We start from the raw sequence: 19,310 nt of genomic DNA, 5'->3' as shown, positions 1-19,310 counted from the left end.
ATTACAATAAAATTTAATAATTTTCTTTATCGTAGCTGATAACCCGCAGTCAATACTACAAGTGAAATTAAGTGACGCGGAAATAACAACCCGATAAATGTATCTACTGTTTGTAATCATTAATTAGATTTCTAAAAATACATTTAAACTTAGGTAACAACCATTACAAACAATGTCATAACGACAATCTCTTTATAATAGCCAGAAATTTGCATTGAGTTTATGTAAAAATGTATAAATGTTTCAGATCGAAATAAATATAAACGACTCCAGTTCGACAAGCATAAAAGAAAGAACAACTAGATTAAATTAGAGTAGTTAGTAATTACTAATTACCTTAAGTCTTAAGTTCTTTACTTATTAGTAAATTACTAGATGAACTTAAATTAACGTTGAAAATGAATAACTGAATTATTGTCGACTTACATAGCCCAGTGCTGAGCGACCCTACTTACTAAGCTAGAGATCCCGGGTTCGAATCCCGGTAAGTGCAAACATTTATATTATGATGAATATGGATGTTTGTTTCCGAGTCAAGGATATGATATTTATGCATGTTTAAATGTGTATATCGTATTAAATATATCTCTCATTGTCTTGCAACCCATAGCACAGAGTATGCCTAATTTGGGGCAAGATAATTTGTGTAAAAGTGTGTAAATATTATTATTATTATTGAAGTTAGTTAGTTAAAGTTCATCTTATGATATAAAATGAGATTCATTTTTATTTCCTATGTTCTTTCGCATGAGAAAGATAACTTTCTCATTTGAATGTGAAATTTTTAACTGACTTTAAAAAGAAGTAGGTTTATCATTTGACTATGTTTTTTGTATTTTTATTCCCTCATAGATAGATCTCATAATGAAATCTATGATTTATTGAGAGAGCTCCTCAAATTTTATGGTTATATTCATATTATAGAGTTTTTTAATATAGTTTTTTTATTTTTTGACAATAAAAAGGAAAGCAAAGCAGTAAACACAGATAGTCATGGAAATTTTAAAACGATCAGTATTTGGAAGATTGTGATAACATGGTTTAGCCACTTTAATAAACCAAACTTAAGAAAGAAGATGAACTCATCTGGTGATGAAGCCAGAAAGTAGGCACAAGTAGTGCTTAATGGAACCATATTATTTGCTACTCGTGTTGTTAGAAATGACATGTGAGGTACTGCTTAAATACAAATAGATGGTATTGTTTGACGTTTAAGAAGTGATTTAAAATCGTATATTGAATAAAAATATTTGAAATAGAATAGAATTAAACAAGAAATACAAGTTTATGTCTCGATAGATTATTCACCACTTTTCGAACCATAACCAATATCAGCATTTTTTTTAGACAAATTTACGAACAACTTGCCTGTTGTAATTTTGATGACTTACATCTTCGCATTTTCTCGTTAATCAGTCGACATTAGGCGTTTTAATTAAGGAATGAGATTGCCTTAATAAGCAAATTTCGACAGGTTGGTAACACCGCACGGATTCATTTAATCTTAATTAAAATATTATGAACAGTAATTTTACACCGCAAAATGAAACAAAATTAGGTTTAAGGTAAATTAGTGTTCAAAAAAAGGTTAACGTAATTGAATAGTTTCAATTAAAATATGAAAAATTATTAGAAACCACAGTTTTATGGGTTTAGAAGTAATATTAATAATATTATTTTAATATTTTTTTTATTTAATATTGAATGAATCAAATTTGGCAACCATGTTAATATATTATATAATATTAGATTTAAATTATTTGAATTTTTACTTTACATTATAATTATGGCAACGTTGTAATTAAAAATACCATAAAAACATTGAGAAAAATTGTGTAGTCAGAGTATGAAAGTATTGTGCAATCATTGTGTATGATATACAGTATATTGACCTCTTCAAATTTTACACATACAATACATTCTGTATTGTAGGTTTTTAATCAAAGTCAAATAAACTTTATTCAAACAGGCTTAAACCAAGCGCTTCTGAATCGTCATCATGCATTTTTCTCTTAAATACTAAATTTACCATGTTTTGTTCGTAAAAAGCTCGTGAGAAGAACATATACAAACTACACGACCACTCTTCAATCAATCAAATAGATTTTACAATGGCTATAATAATATACTAACAAATAAATTTGTAAGGTGCTGATTCCAATATATTATGATTCGTGTTTAAATAATATAAATTATTTCATGAAAAGTAATAAATAATTAACTATATAAATAGAAATTATCGTATATCGGATGCATCAACCTTTAGAGCTTATTAAGAATAGCGTACTATATCCATTTTAAGTTTTTTTCTACTCTTCCAGCGTCTGTCGGGTCAGCTAGTAACATAATAAACACATGTATAGTATGTACATCATAATATTACGTAAGTATATTAAGCTATTAATGTATTTGTATATGGTGGTCGCCTGTGGTGCCTACTGAGTCTCAGACAGCTCGACGTATACTGAGTGGGCCTCTGATTGGCCAGTGACTGCACTGCTCCTCAATGTTATTGTTCTCATATTTATTTTCTTTTAAAATTCCACTAGGTCTGTTTTAATTATTCTTTATTACACATTATGTTGAAATTACTTATTTTGTTAAAGGTTCCTTTTTTTAATGTTATAAATTTTGTCCTAATGTGTCCTGCAGTGTAATTATGTTGCTAGTGAAGTTTATTATTATTATTAAGTGGGTTGATAACGTTCGAGTTATTAAAGTGAAACTCTTATTATATCGTCTCAAACATTTTCGTCTGTGTGTTGCATGTCGCGTGACGGTCGGGCGGCGCCTATAGTTCGCTGGAGCTGACCGTGTAGTGTATAGACTATTATTAATTTGTGCCAGTGCTCCACGCTATTTTGTTTGTTTTTGTCAGCGTTTAATGTAAATGTTGTTATTTATTAAAGTGAAACATTTATTTGCATGGTAAACAATGACACAGCTAGTGCTAGTGCTAATCCAAAAAACTGATCAACGAGGAAAAAGCAAATAATAGTGCAATAATAGTGCAAAAATAATGAATGACGATGAATTAATTTTACGGCGTAAAAAAACATAACGCTGATAGAGCACGTGCTTATAGAAAATAAAGATTGATAAAGCGATTTTTATACCCTTAATGGAATATTATTCCAAACAATTTTAGTTAAACTTCTATAATGTGAAAAAAAAGTTTCACTTTTACCGTGTTTTCTTCAAACCACACAATATTTTTTTTATTTCAATGGTGAATTCCAGCAATTTAATACGCAGGGATTCCTCGAAAGAATAACAAGTGCACGTTCTATTGTAAATTTATAAACCGCAGAAGTTAAAATGTAACGAAGTTGTTCAAAACTTTCAGTTCCTGATATAATTATTGTTGCAAAATGTTGTTTTAATTTTAGAATAGTGAACGAGACTCCATGAGGTTTTTTATTTAGTTTTAACAAAATCAACATTCAACAACGAGAAGCGAAACATTATTTAAAATATTATTTAGTTTTAACTGCAAAATTTGATCTAGCTTGATTAAAACACCAATGACAATGCACAAATCCCAGGTTCGATTACTTCGGTTTTTATGTTTAATATGAATGTTTATATTCAAGTAATGAATGTTTATATATTGTGTATTGTCTTTGTTAAAGTTCTTTACCAAATAATTAAATTTCTTGTTTTTCGGCAAGTAATAACTTGGACTAGATATTTTTTTTATTTACTTTGCCATGGAAAACAACCTAGCTATCATCATCAACACACAAGAAAAGAAAGTGGACATATCAGTCTCCAAATGGTCAACATAAAGATGAAATAGATTTTATGTTATCTCACAGTCCCAACCTATTTCTAAATATTAGACACCAAGCATAACTTTTGCATCAGACAATAGACTGCCGAGAACGAAATCATCACTGTGTGTAAAAACCGCGCTTTCCATGGTTTCGTAAGTATTTTATGAGTGACTAGATTTGTAAATAAGCAAAACAGTACTCTCAAAAATGAATAAAAGATATGTCTGTACTCCACAATGATTACCACAGTAAAATCAAACATTATATTAAAAATCGCAAGTACTACAAAAAAAAAGCCCGCAGCGTACTCTCAGAAAATACAGAAAACTTTTAAAACGAAAACAAGAACTCAAAGAATACTAAAAATAGAACCCGAGTAATGAAAAAAGAACTCAACAGCCCTGTACAAAGTTATAAGTAAATATAAAGACAAATATTATAAGAGCCATAGAATCCATACCATTTAAAAACATCAAAAGAACAAAAGGGAAGTCTGAAAAAGGATTAGGAAACAATATGGATTTATGGTCTGAAATAGTTAGAGATGTAAACTACTTATAGTCGAACAGATATAAAAATCATAGCAACAAACTTTACCAAAAAACTTAACAGTAAGTCAGATCTAACCAAAACGAGTGACGAATACTTCGTACGTATAGAATATGAATACATCGGACTCGCTGTAATCCCACATAAAACCAATATAATGCAAAAAAAATAATATGAAAATTATAAAAAGACTGAAACCAGACAATGGCCAGTATCAGATAACATTACTAATGCCGCCATAAAAACATGATTGATACTATCTGCGTCATTAACAAAATTATTTAACTTGATATTCGATACGGGTGTAACACCGTCTCAATGGTCTCAATCCAATATCATTTTACTATACAAGAAGGGAGACCCAAAAGACACCAGGAACTACAGGCTGAAAAATGTTTTGCCATGTATAAATAAACTTTTCTCTACATGAATAAATCAAATAATAAGTACAACAATCGAAAAAATCAACCAATTGAACACGCGGTAATGCAAACATTAGAGCTGATACTTGAAAAATATCAAGAACAGAAGAGACCACTGTACATCAAGTCATTGATTATCAAAAAGGTTTACTCACACACGAAATTATATGAGACACTTTAAGAGCACAGATTCGATTATATTTTCGTACGTCCTAGGGTTCCAGTAAAAAATTGCATATAATATATCAATTTCAATTTAGAACATGAAATTTATGAACGAAATCAACACGAGTATTGGCGAAGTTGGTCGGTAACATAATATAACCAAAACTGTACAATAATAATTTATGTTAATTTATGTTATGTTATGTGTGTACTTTTAAGTGAATATAACATCAACGAGACAAACGAAATAATGTTATTAGTACTAAGTTTCACAACACCAAAATAAATCTTATTTGCGACGCGAATCATTTTATAACTATTGCCTGAAATTCTTTACTCCATTCCAAATGTAATAATTTGACGTTCATTTATGAGCCACCGGGGTGTACTTGCTCGTTTATTGGGTATAAGCCGGCTTAATCGAGTTAAACAGTTGTCTAGTGACTTAATTATGATTTTAGGTTCACATTTAAACTTGCCCTTAAACATTTATACGGCTTAATGTGGCCAATTTATATCCCTTGCCCTGTAGGGTTATCAAGTAATTGCCTGTGCCGTACAATTATCCGGATATTCTAAAGGTTGGTAATCTTTTTAATTGGGTTAAATTTATAATTAACCAACATCGCTAATGGAATTAAGATTCGTAAGGTTATAGCAAAGTAAAATAATTATTTGGACATCAGGCTTTATTTTATTATTACTGTTAAATAGTGTTATATCAAGATGTCTGTTTAAATTATAAACAAGCTGTGAATATTCGTGATTCTGTGAAGCTTCGCTGCATAATTTTTAATTATATATTTATATTGTTAATGGTAATCTATTAACAATATAAATCTATCACAAGTAACTTCACATTCTTTTTCATATATAAATTTCTAGATCATTGTGCATGCATTTGAAAATTTTCCAAATAATTCTAGAAATCTCTAGATCATTTAAGAATCTTCTAGCACAATCCAAATCATTTCAGATTAATATTTTTTTTGAAATCACATTTTTCAACCCCCGTATCTTCTACACCCTTATAGGTATCGACTTGCAAAATTATATATTGATATGGTAGTTATTAGTATGATTGTAAGGTTAAGGTATTTTACTAACACCTGCCCGAAACGTGCGCCATTCGTATGGAAGCTATAAAGCAGCAAAAATTCTATACCTGCACATAATTATATGTAGCCTTTATCAACATATAGACCACATATATACATATAGGGTACATATATATTCGATATTCATAATTATATCAAATACATGCATAAGATGTTTTAAAAATAAAAATATTATTTGTTTTCGTACGAGAAAGTGAAATGGAAACAAAAACTCTTTTGCACACTGTACTTGCATAGACGACATTAAGGTATTACGAGCTGTGAATAATTATTCATTATATAAAGTATCAAGATTATTTATTCATAATATGTAAACTGCAGCGATAGACTTAATGAAAAGAAAAGTATAAAAAAAATTGAACGATCTGTGTCCAAGGTGTTGGTTCCAGTTAGTTTTAAAGCTCCTATAAATATCAGCATACATCCGCACATACAGCCGAGAATACAATCCATAACCACAGACATTACAACGATATAGATAGAGCTATTGACCTTAGTGCGTTGGTTGGTACTCTCTTTTTTGGAAAAAGGAGGACAAACATGTGACTACTTGTAACACCAAAGAAATCACAAAACTGTTGCCAGCCTATTAAGAGAATGTCCACGCTTTTTTGAAGGTACCCATGTATCGCACTTAAAACACCGTGCAAGCAAGTTAAGTTAATTAATAAAATGAAAAAATGTAAAAGTAGAAAGCCACACATCCATAATATTATGGTGAGCATACTATTTAAGTTTGTAGCGTGCGATCCGACCGTTGGTACTATTTTTGTACCACCTGTAATTTGCTCCCAGTGAGCTACATATGCAAAACCTCTCAGGGTGTCCAAATGGTGGTAGTTTCCATACACGATTAAATATCTTGGCTGTATCCAGTCCAAACTACCAATCGTTGTCCCTCGCTTTGATAGGAATCTGCTTAGAACATATCTATACTGATCCAGACAGAATTATACAAAAAAAAAAATTTGTACAGTTATACAGTTATTTTAAAAAAGAAAACTAGTTCTGATTGCTATTATTTTAAATATTAAAATAGTATGTGTTGGTAAGAACCAACCTGACCATGGTAGACCAAGAGGTCTAACCATGGTCTGTCTGTGTATTGTCGATCTAGATCCCCGGCCCTTAAAACCGCTAAACTGCCATACTACAAGGCTACGCTAGGCGGAGTTCAGTGACCTTACACACCACCGCAGGTAAAACTAACTAATGACATTTGCTCGAGGTATTAATGTCACACATACGACCAGCTGAAGGTGGCTCTACTCCAGTCCTCTAATCCATGTTATTTTTATTTTCAGTATTATGTTTATTTTTGGCTTCATACATCTAGAACATGACAGGTAATACCATTGTTATGCCAACAAATCTGTGATTGATTCCATTTAACTAAATACAAGTGGTCTTCTACCGGTGGAAATTGGAATTCGACCATATTCGATTTTGAATTTTTATGTTAGAACTTAATTAGGCTTTATTTGTTAAAGACTTCTAGTATATGTGTATGTATGTATGTTTTATTTATTATTATTTTATTTATTTATAAAAAACGCCTTAAAAATACATCAAATTACTTCCTTTTCAAATAACGTCACGTTTATCTTTCGCAAAATTTGAAAAAAGGGGTACCAAATTTTCGTATCGATAAACAATAATTATAAATAAAATATTATATCGCCTACACGAACCAGTGAATAACATCGTTTTCTGTTTTATAGTCATAATATCCAACGTTTACCACCAGTTAAATTCGCTGCTTTGAAACAGAAATTGAGATGTAGCGCAAGAAGCACAGAGAAAAATTACATGTAATTATGTTAGAGTGGCCATTATCATTGTCAGAACTAAGTGCACGGCTATAGATTACTAGAGTTTGTGTGAAACAGTACAACTTTGCGCAATTTAGCAAAGTTTTTTCATTATTTTAAAAATACTTTTACGTTTCTATTCTGATTGTTCCAAAATATTTATTTTTGTATTGTTATTTATTGTATAGATTTTTCAAACCCAATAATGTTTTATGAACCGGACACTACTCATAACTTGTTATCTTTACTTTAACATAAGTTGCGAGATATTTTCGAAATAATGGTATTGTTAGTTAGTTAGTTTATATTCAGCAATACATGCCACAATTAAAACATTCAATTATTAATTGCCAACATGTTGTATTTGTGTGAGAAATCAGCTTTCTAGGTATATCTATCTTAATATATATAAATCCAGTGTCCTGATGTTGTTTCCCGTGAACTCCTAAACTAATGAACGGATTTTAATGGGGATTACTTCATGGAGTGCAGTTCAGTTCAACTTGGGAGACACGATAGGTTTTATGTCGATTTGGGACCTATAAATATTTTTATTTCCAATATTTGTTTTGTATGGAGATATTTTCTATGAGAGAATTACTGACGCTAGAGGAATGCTCCTGATTTGACTAAAAAATTTCGTGATGTTATGAAGTATTGACAAATTGATGAAAAACAGTATTTTATTTATAATGCACAGAACAACGTCTGTCGAGTCAGCCAGTTAACCTTATATTCTAAATTTAAGGCACTTAAACACGACATTTGCTATATTTTTATTTCTAACGATATTGCATTATAAGTTTTACCATACTATAATTGTTCCAGCAATTAGCATTCGATTATTATGCAACGTCATTATCTCGGGGAAGGCTCATTCACACGTTAATCCTTCTCATTAAATGTCGTTATTGAAGAAGCCAAACCTCTCACAAATTACACGGCAAATGTGCGAACACTACGTAATTGCCGGCGCTAATTATAGTTGATTGATTAGCTATTAACTGCTCAGTGTCCATGAACGTTTCATGGATATTATAAATAGGATTATAGAATATTTATCTTATATAAGTACAATGAAATCGTCAAAATGGATCTAGATTTTTAGAATTACAAACGAACGCATAACGAATCTTAATGTAAATAATGCTAAATTGTGAATGTGGATAACATTAACTATTTATATAATAATTTCCATAAATAAAGTTTTTACGTATGTATGCTACACATACATACTACTATATAATTATGATCGTAGATTTTTATTCTAATAAGCCAAAGTTTTTACGATTCTTACTCTTTTTGGAGTTTGCTTCTTAAGAATAGTTCTATATATGGCGCACGGTATCAAACATGAAGGGTAGTTAAATCAAACGTTAACAAAAAGTGAAGGGTTACATTTACAAGAACTCTACCTAAATCTAGTTTTTGGTAGAACACTGGGAACAATTATTACGGTACACGCATTGATGCATAGTTTTCACGACTCGTAACTCACGTAACTTGTGATGTTCATATATCGTATTTTAGTTTTCATAAGCCTATTGACACAGCCACAACACAGGTAAAAGACATCTCTTAAAGCTGTTCTGTGTTCACATCATATAACAATAATACAGTTACTACTTCCGAAATAAGTAATGTAATGTAAGAAATATATTTTTATGTACCATATTTAAATTAATATATTTTATCAAATTTATATGAATAAATATTTGAATATATATATTCATTAACTTCTTTTGCCTTTTTATTAACATAAAATTACTTATAAAATTAAATTTAGAATTATTTCCCTTCTGTTTTTCCATGTCTTAGACTGAGTAATGTCGATGTAAAAGGTCGGCTAGTAAAGCAGGATTCGATAGTCCCCAGATATCTTGTATGTTATGCCATAAAATGGAGAAAAACTAATATGAAGGGTGGTGTTGTTGCCTTTACCCAAAACAGTAACAGTAATTAAATTAATTCAATTGGAAAGATAATTTCCAAGAGAGGTTAGTACGACAAAAACTGTTGTTTGGATACTTATTTGAGAAAAAAGGAAACAAAGAACCAATGATAGTTTTGTTCTTTAAAAAAATTTGAATATAGTTTTTTTTTAGTGATCATCATATGCACCATTTTAATAATAACAGTTATAACGTTTTCACTTATTATATAACCTAACTCTTAACTTTTATTTATTACAAACTTTGCGTGGAAAATGCTCTCGAGTGGAAAATTATAAAGTTGCTCTTTTGTATAAGTGGAAATCCTTTGTGAGGTTTATCTTAAGGACTTTTTATAATCTTTTTAACATTAAACTTATTGAAAAAGAAACATTGTCGATACCGAGAAGAACAAAGGCGTTAAATGCCTGAGCATATAATATTATTTAAAAGAAATTCCTTTTTGAAAAATACACAATGTGTTAGAATTGTACATTATAATAATGGTGCTATGTTAATGGTAACTTATAGACTCGCCCCCGACACATCGTCACTAATGCGCTGCTGAATAAGTTTTTACTATTAACCGACTTTAAAATGAAGAAGGATCTAAATTCGATTGGATTTTTTTTGTATGTGACTACGCTGAGATTTATGATCCAATTTACGTGAGTCTTCTTTGGTTTGATGCAGAATGTTTGCCATTTGATCCTATAAAAATTGACATAGGTTGGCCGAGTATTTCTCATTCTTTGAATATTTTTGTTTATGTGGATGATGTTATTATAATTTGTATATGGCTTTTTTGGGAGTTTTCATTCAGGTTGCCCAACCCATTTGCCGATAAGTGTTTCTTAGGTCACCTGTCATTCATAGCTAACAAACGTTCTTCAAGATATTTCAGTGTCTAATAATAATAAATAATGTATCAAGAACATGAAATTGAGTTTCGAATTGCATATTTTTAGAACCGTTTCCTTTTTTCCTTCCCCGTTTCTTGGGATCTATATTGTTTAAGGGGCACGCACCTTTCGTAGACCTATCCATAACTACTTTAAAAAATTACTATTTAATATATGACAAAAAAAAGCAAAGAAAAGTTATAGTTTACCTGAGGTAATCGAAAAAAATCCTATTGTAGTTTACAGAACAACATATTACAGACACAAAAAAAAGAAACTACGTTTAAAAAACAAACAAACAACTAAAAAGCATAAAATAACATAATAAAGAATTTTATTTCATACAACCCTTATGCAAATCTTATACCTTTGATATTAATAAAACACTATTATTTGTATGTGCTATCTATTGATTGGTTCGAAGTCAGTGCCAAATATTTGGTCCCAGTATGTGAATTCACAATTGATATAATATTAAGTACACATATTACCCGTAATAAACTCAAATAAAAACATGTACGGTGCATGTATTTTCATACTATTTTGATATTATTATCATGATCACGGCATCATCATAAAAATATACAATTTTCTCAGCAGGGACTAGCTGCTCCTAACGGATTCATTCATCTAAATAGCATAGAAATTAAATATAAATATATTTATGCTTTGTTTTATTCAAGTGATATGGAGCAGGCCAATATTGGATGCGATGCTTACCTACTTTGATGTCATTACAATCTTCGTAGACTCAGCAATATTAATCCGCTTCACGAATGTAAATAATTAAAATAGACAAAAAATAGTTTTTAGAGTCCCGTCGTGCCTAAAATGTGACTGTTTTTCCTGCTACTAATGAAATAACTATCAACATGACTTTGACCTTAAATCATTTATACGTCTAGATGTACTACTACACCCAAGTCTATAGTCCGCTTATTGGTTTTACCCCGTCTTTATTTATGAAAACGGAGGACAAACGAGCGTACCGGTCACCCGGTGTTAAGGAATCACAGGAGCGTTGCCTGCCTTTATTTTTTATAAGTATAGGTAGGTAATAATAAACCTAATAATAATATGTAACAGAAAAATTGATGGACATTAAGTGATGATAAGTAATTTCAAAAGCCACGGCGTCCATCAAACAGAAACACAATATTGCTTATACAAAACTGGTTTACGGCAGAAACAAACGCCGCTGTAGTTCGCACCTCGCCCGTATCCTGTACAAACAAGCATCCCACTAGTAGATTCCTATTACCTAATCAATGATTCCACAAAGCCAACTTACTGAATTTCACCTGAGTCTCCAAATGCATTATTCATATGATTGCATATGCATGCGAGATTCTTAAGTGCTCCCTGAGGAACTGCGACGAAAGAATCTCATTTTAAATAATCTCCTTGAGTAAAAATAGCAGTTAATATCTTTATCAGTAAGTTTTCCAACTGAAATCTTAGAGAAAATTACTTTTTTTCATGAAAGAAGAGGATGGGTTATCTGATATTAAGTCATCACCGCCGCTCACATTCTCTTGCAACACCAGAGGAGTGACTAGATCGTTGCCGGCTTTTAATATGAACGTGTACACGCTTTTGTTGAAGGTACCCATGTTGTATTGTCCTAGAAAACCGCACAAGGAGTACGCAACCACGTAGTAAGTTCATTCCACAGCTTACTACGTGGAAGAAAGTTCCTTGAAAACCGCACTGGAACATTACCACACATCCAGATGGTGGGGTTGATGATAATTAATAACCTAATTTGAAGTGTGTCGTACGAAGGTGGAATTCGGCGGCAGGAATCAGGTCAAACAGTTCTTCGAAATACTCCCCGTGATAAATGCGGTACAAAACACATACATTTGACTTACATATACTTTTACCACATACCACATGTGTGTTCGGTTTTGCGAATTCATGTGTACGTTTATTCAAAATTCTCTTGTGATTCCACTGAGAGAGAGGCCGAAGTCAAGAGAGTGTCAGCCGCGGTGACCCGAATGTGTGTTCGTTTGTCTTCTTCTTCCAAAAAAAAGTCCCTAATTTCTCTTTCGACTTTCGATGCAATAAAATAAATTGAATAATGTTTCCTTAAAAATATTAATCTCGCGGCAATTTTATAAGTCGTAGCGCCCTTCATGTCACTGTCTGGCGCAATTAAAATTACTTCCGACTTATAAGTACCTTCACATCCCATTACGCTTCGGGGCTCTGAAATCTTTATATCACATACAAAATACGATGCTGCTAATGACATGAAGATCGGCTTGTCTAATGAGGTCACAACTTCAACATTATTCACCTCGAGCCTAATTATATCTCATATATTTTTTAGAATGTAAATGGATGCTTGTTTAATCTTATAAAACTGAAGTGTTAACAAACAGACATTTTAGTTGTAAAATAACTGCTGTTTACTAACTGCATTTACGGCCGTTTTTAATAATGTATCTCTAGATACGGATAAATTGCTATCACCGTTTAATGACAAGATCTTATCTATCTATGGTTATGTCTAATATAGTTTGCTATTAGTTATAGTTATTAAAATGTAAGTAAGTGTAAAAGGATAGATTTGTTTACTTCTAGTAAGTTAAACAAGGGATAGATAGATTATTGAAAACGGACGTAAATGTTCACACGGCTTATACTACAAAACCATTTTGTAATTTTTTTTTGTCCTTCTATGGTTCGCTAACTTTATAAGCGGCTAGATGTATGTCGACGGGACTTACCAACGGGTAGCTATAGTCGGACAACTAAGATGTCAGCGGGTAGTGGGTTACGGCAGTCTCACGCGTTACCCTTCCCCACGACACCACCCGCTACCCGCTGACCCTGTGGGACGGTCGCGCACGAAGTTATCGGCCTATATGCTCATTATGTAAAGAGAAACTAAATTACCTTACATTCAGCTCAAAATTTTAACATCCTTTAATCTTAATCTGTATTAATGGCCCGACTGTCACGAAAATATAGTCTACACGAGCAAAGTCTCATTTTTAATTTGAAATACGCAACTATTAGATGGGTAATGCGCTTCAAAAAAGGGCGTACATTTTTAAAAAGCCGGCAACGCTCTTGTGGTTCCTCTGATGTTGCAAGAGAAGGTGGGCGGCGGTGTTCACTTAACACCAGGTGACACGTTCGCTCGTTTGCCCTCTCTTCATTAAAAAACACTGTGACTGCATATTAATCATTTCATGTAGATGATAACCAAAATTAAGAACTACAAGGTGATGATGGAATTAGGCGGCTGGAATATTTTGTGAATGGTAAACGGACTAATTTTTAAACTCTTGTTAAACCGAGAGCTGGTAAAACCGATGCATTGTGCTATGTTTCTTTTCATTAATTTTGATTCCAAATTATAATAAAATTCCCATTTTAAAGGATTGATTTTCAGCGTAGTACACGATTTAAAATTTTCTATAAACTATGTTCATCATAAAAAATAGACAAATTAAAAACTTTTTATCAACACTACTTGGTTTTATTTGGCGTTGTATATACTTTTACAACAGGAACTATGAAAATGTACAAAAAAAAATATCATGCGAAAAGAATCGTCAAAGGATTTCTAAATGGCACCTTACTCATTGGGAATGGAGAGGTCACCCCCAGATCGTTTAATAAATAAATTTTATTGCAAAAAAATATTAAAAATGACACCAGCTGAACTTCTTGCGATCTTTCATCTCACGTCAGAAGCATGTCTTCCCGAATAGGTGTCGGATTTAAATGAACACTTAGTTAGTGATTATAAAATCATATTTTATAAGTATAAATAAGACCTTACGCTAAAACCCACGATGTCGCATTGATCTTCATACATATGTAGGTCTCGGTTGATCAAATAATATTAATTTCACTGCAAACTAACTGACCTAATACAACATGGAACACAACACACAATATACATTTAATTAATAGAACAACAAATACGTTTGCCACATTCAGTGGACAAAAGTACAGTATATCAATATCAGAATTAATAGTTGATTAGTACAAACCAGTACAAAGTCGACTATTACAGCCGCTGCGTTTTCAATTTGTGAATTAATCGACCGCATCAACGGGGCACTCTCGCAATTGGCATCGCATAATCCTTTTAACATAACTATCACTTTATATGCGTACATATTCGTATTTTGTTTACATACAAACAAATGTACTGCAGTTTAATTATTTAATAGACTGTAACCATCATGTTTAACTCACGCGTGATAGTTGATAAGCTTATAAGCATTTATTTAGAGTTTTGTCTAACTTTAACATTAACAGTCAATCAAAACCATACTTATTATTAAAGTGAAACTTTTATTACATATTCTCAAACTTTTTCGTCTGTGTGTTGCATGTCGCGTGACGGTCGGGCGGCGCCCATAGTTCGCAGCAGCTGACCGTGTAGTGTATACACTATTACTCATTTGTGACAGTGCTCCACGCTATTTTGCTTTGTTTTATTATTTCCCATTATCATTCCAATTTTCCAAGCATAAAATTAAGATTGATAAAGCGATTTTTATACCCTTTATGGAATATTATTCCAAAATTTTTTAGTTAAATGTCTATAATGTGAAAAAAAAGTTTCACTTTTACCGTGGTTTCATAAAACCACACAATCCTTTTTTTTCGTTTTTTTTCAAGACAATATTTATACCGAAAAATTTTCTTGCCGTTTGCACAAAAAATACTTAATTTACACAAGTAGGTAATTTACTTTGTTTTCAAATTAAGTTTAATTTTATAGTACTTCTAGATTATAGTTTTTGAATTGTAAAACTATTAATGGTATCTCAAGACCAAGTTTTGAATTATGAATGCAAGTAGTAACTGGTAATTGAATTAACTCATATTTATATTATTCTATTTTCATTGGTGTCCGACTTAAAGAGAGTAATTTGTTAAGTATTCTTAAAAATAATTTAAATATTTAATTCAATAATTAGTATATTATATTAACACTAGCTGACCCGACAGACGCTGTTCTGTCAGTAGAATAAAAATGATGCAACTATTCGGGAATAATGTAGTCTAAAGCCATCGGAAATGTGTACTTAATTATTAATGCGTTAAAAATGTAACAAAAACGTATATCTGAATGATTTTATAGTGCGTAGTATTAAAAAATGATGAGGATTGATATCGTATTCGTATATACAGTGTTAACATTACCGCTCTACAATTGCCAATTGTTTTAGTATTAAAATGGATATAGTCTGTTATCAGAGATAGACAAATGCCATTGCGGACTTTTCTGTAGACAATAAGATACACAATTTTACCATACATTATTTTTTTTATAATAAAGGGTTTAGACAGCGTTAAGTAAGCGTTTTGTTGAAAGATTCGTTTTCCGACACCTCCAACATGTATCGTTAGTGTATACAAAAACTTAAGAAATTATATACTCAAACCTTCCGGGAGAACGACGCTAATTATTATATTAATTAATAATAATTAAAATATTTACTTTTTCGTTGTTTGACATAATTATGTTCGTCACTCAATGACGTTCTATAGAACGTCATTGTCGTAACTACAACTTCACTTTTTATGGTTGTGTCTATGGTTTCGAAAAGAAATACATCCGCGGATCCGAAGTGCCGTGGTAATTGGTGGAAACAGCATGAAAATCGGTGCAGTAGTTTTTGCATTTATTGCAAGCAGACAGACGCAGCAGAGAGCTTTGTTTTATAATATGAAGTGATATCATTTATACCAATAAATATTACAAGTTTGAATGGAATTTCAAGGTAATTTCACTCCACGACTGTAATTGTGCTCAACGACATAACCAACATTTATTATAATTTCACACATTCTAGTTCAATAACTAACATTATCCTGACTATAATATAATATGAGTATAATATTATACATAAACGATGACTGTGACCCTTTTTGTGTGTTTGTTTGAACACACGTTCTCAGGGATAGAAAAGAAGATCACATTGTATCACGAATGATTTAAATGTTCCCGACTGAACGAATGAATGACTGTAAAAGACTAAATGGATCGAATGACTAAAGGCGCTTACACAATACGTTCGATCAGAGTCCGATCCGTATCCGTGAAAACACGGTCCGGAATAGTCGTAGAACTGTTTCTATAGTAGTTTACTCACTAGATCCGACTTCCGTTATCCGATTTCTTTCCGTCAACTACTTCGGACCTTGTTTTCACGGATAGGGATCGGATTCTGAAGCCCTATTACCAAAATCGAAATACGAAGTTTCTGTTGACGGATCGTGCATTTTCCTACAACGAAAGTGTTTCGGATCCGAAGATCGATACAAAGTTCGCGATTAGACATTTTGTACCTTATTCCCAAATTCAATTGACATTTACTTTTTCGTTGTTTGACATAATTATGTTCGTCACTCAATGACGTTCTATAGAACGTCATTGTCATAACTACAACTTCACTTTTTATGGTTGTGTCTATGGTTTCGAAAAGAAATACATCCGCGGATCCGAAGTGCCGTGGTAATTGATTTTAATTCGAATTTCGAACGTCGTTCTTTCGTTTCGTACCGAAACTTCGGCTTTCGATTTTGGTAATAGACATCCTGATCGGACGTAGTAGTAGTTCTCGTACTCGTATTGTACGAAAGCACTCTAAGAGTATGAGAAGCAAGTGGACCGAGAGAGAGAGAGAAAAGAGATTGTTAAATGTCCATTTCGTCTCGTATTTGTATATGGGCACAGCCTAGTGATAACGAATTGGAATTGATTATATTTGATTCTAATTACTGAATGCAATTTTTTTACAAATACTGCAGCAAAAATAATTGATGATTAATATTTATTGATGTCATTAGATTATATTTTATCTTGTTTTAAAGGTCGAGTTATGACTTACCTATTATTTATTCAAACCTATTGTTATTTTGTCTGAAAAATATTACCGATTACTTACCGATGTTACGATATTACGATATAATGTTATGGTATTATTATGTTCCTTAAATAGAGAAGTATATTACTAACAGATACATTTTTTTTTTAATATACTGATATACATAATTTTATTATTTTCATTGCCAATATTTGTGGTAGAAGTAGACTCGGGGGATTAGATATCAATTTTAATCAATAAATATTTAATTCTAAGAGTCTGTATCTAGTGCTGTCTTATTATTATTAATTGAGTTTAAATATAAAACTTATTAAGACGATAAAATAGCAACGTGAGCGTGCGACAGACGTTCTCTTGAAATGAAATATTAAACGCCTTATATAAATTGTTTAGTCGGCGTCATAAATTCAGTCAGCGCCAGCAACCCACCTTCTGTTATTTAATTCAAGAGCCCGTCGCATTTTTTTCGTAATGCACATGTGGTAAACGCATTTTGTATTGTTTATTCACTTGCAAATAGAGAGGCATAAAGAGATGATCAAATAAACCGTTGAAAGCAACATATTATATGTTTTTGAATGTACATATTATGATCTTGTAGATTTTTATCATTTTTACCAACTGAAGGAAGCTACTAATTAATTAATGCATAAAAACAATAAATAATTACTGTGTTTCGATCTGAAGGGCGCCGTAGCTAGTGCAATTTCTGGGCAAACGAGCCTTAACTTCTTATGTCTCAAGGTGACGAGTGCAATTCTAGTGCCGCTCAGTAGTTATGGGTTTTTCAAGAATCCTCAGCGGCACTGCATCAGCTGAACGTCCTGCTCGTCTCGTCCCTTATTTTCATAAAAAAAGCTTTTTGTAAGAGTTTAATGCTTAGATATTAAATTTGCTGTAAGATTTCTAAAGTTGTAAAAAATATATAAAAAATTCATAAATTTGGTATGTCGTACCGTTCCATTATAAACTTGTAGATCTTTTAATGGAAATGATTGTCGAAACAATTATTTATTGTAATCATATTTCCTACTACCTAAAATAATATCTGATTATACACTCTCTTATGTTCCATTTCTGCTGATGAATCATCTTGTTAGAATATTGATTGAACCTTCAAAATGCGTCTACCTGATACTGCCACAGCTTCATTGCGTTATGATAATAATAATTTAGTTTGACTTCTACAGTTGAAAGATTCAAATAAATCATTTTTAAACTTTTCTCATCATGTTCAATGCTTACAATTAAATAACTGTATCTGTAAAGTTCCACTCTAAAATGAAACAAAATAGTTGAATGAGGGCTAAAAATCCTCCATTGTTAGTATAACTATAAATTTTTATTCATTTTATTGAAATAACTCTGATTAAATTAAATTATCCTACTTTATCTATACATACAAATATAATTGGAGTGTCTGTTTGTAATATTGAAATATTATTTTATACCGTTTATTACTACATATATATGAATATATATATACAACAAAATAATATTTTTTACAATTTTTGTCTGTCTGTCTGTTTGTTCTGGCTAATCTCTGAAATGCTGTTCCGATTTCGACAGGACTTATTGGCAGGTAGCTGATGTAATAAGGATTAACTTAGGCTACATGTATTTTAGAAAAATAAAGTAATGTTGCAATTTCCAAGAAACGTTCTATTTCTTAAAGAAATGTATATGGCAAAACATCGTTTGCCGGGTCATAGCTAGTTAATATTATAAACAAATAAATCAGTAGGTATTGTTGAATGCAAAGCCTTA

The 19,310-nt window shown here is 31.6% G+C and overlaps 1 protein-coding gene across 5 annotated transcripts in view; it reads right to left on the bottom strand.

The window, feature by feature from the left end:
* Positions 1-19,310, bottom strand: part of LOC126968463 (putative polypeptide N-acetylgalactosaminyltransferase 9) — a 173,278-nt gene that overhangs the window by 10,164 nt on the left and 143,804 nt on the right. The window lies entirely within an intron of this gene.

This window comes from Leptidea sinapis, chromosome 15 (genome assembly GCF_905404315.1).
Source record: "Leptidea sinapis chromosome 15, ilLepSina1.1, whole genome shotgun sequence".
Lineage (NCBI taxonomy): Eukaryota > Metazoa > Arthropoda > Insecta > Lepidoptera > Pieridae > Leptidea > Leptidea sinapis.
Note: the sequence above shows the minus strand (reverse complement) of the source record. Positions and strands in the feature narration are given on the sequence as shown.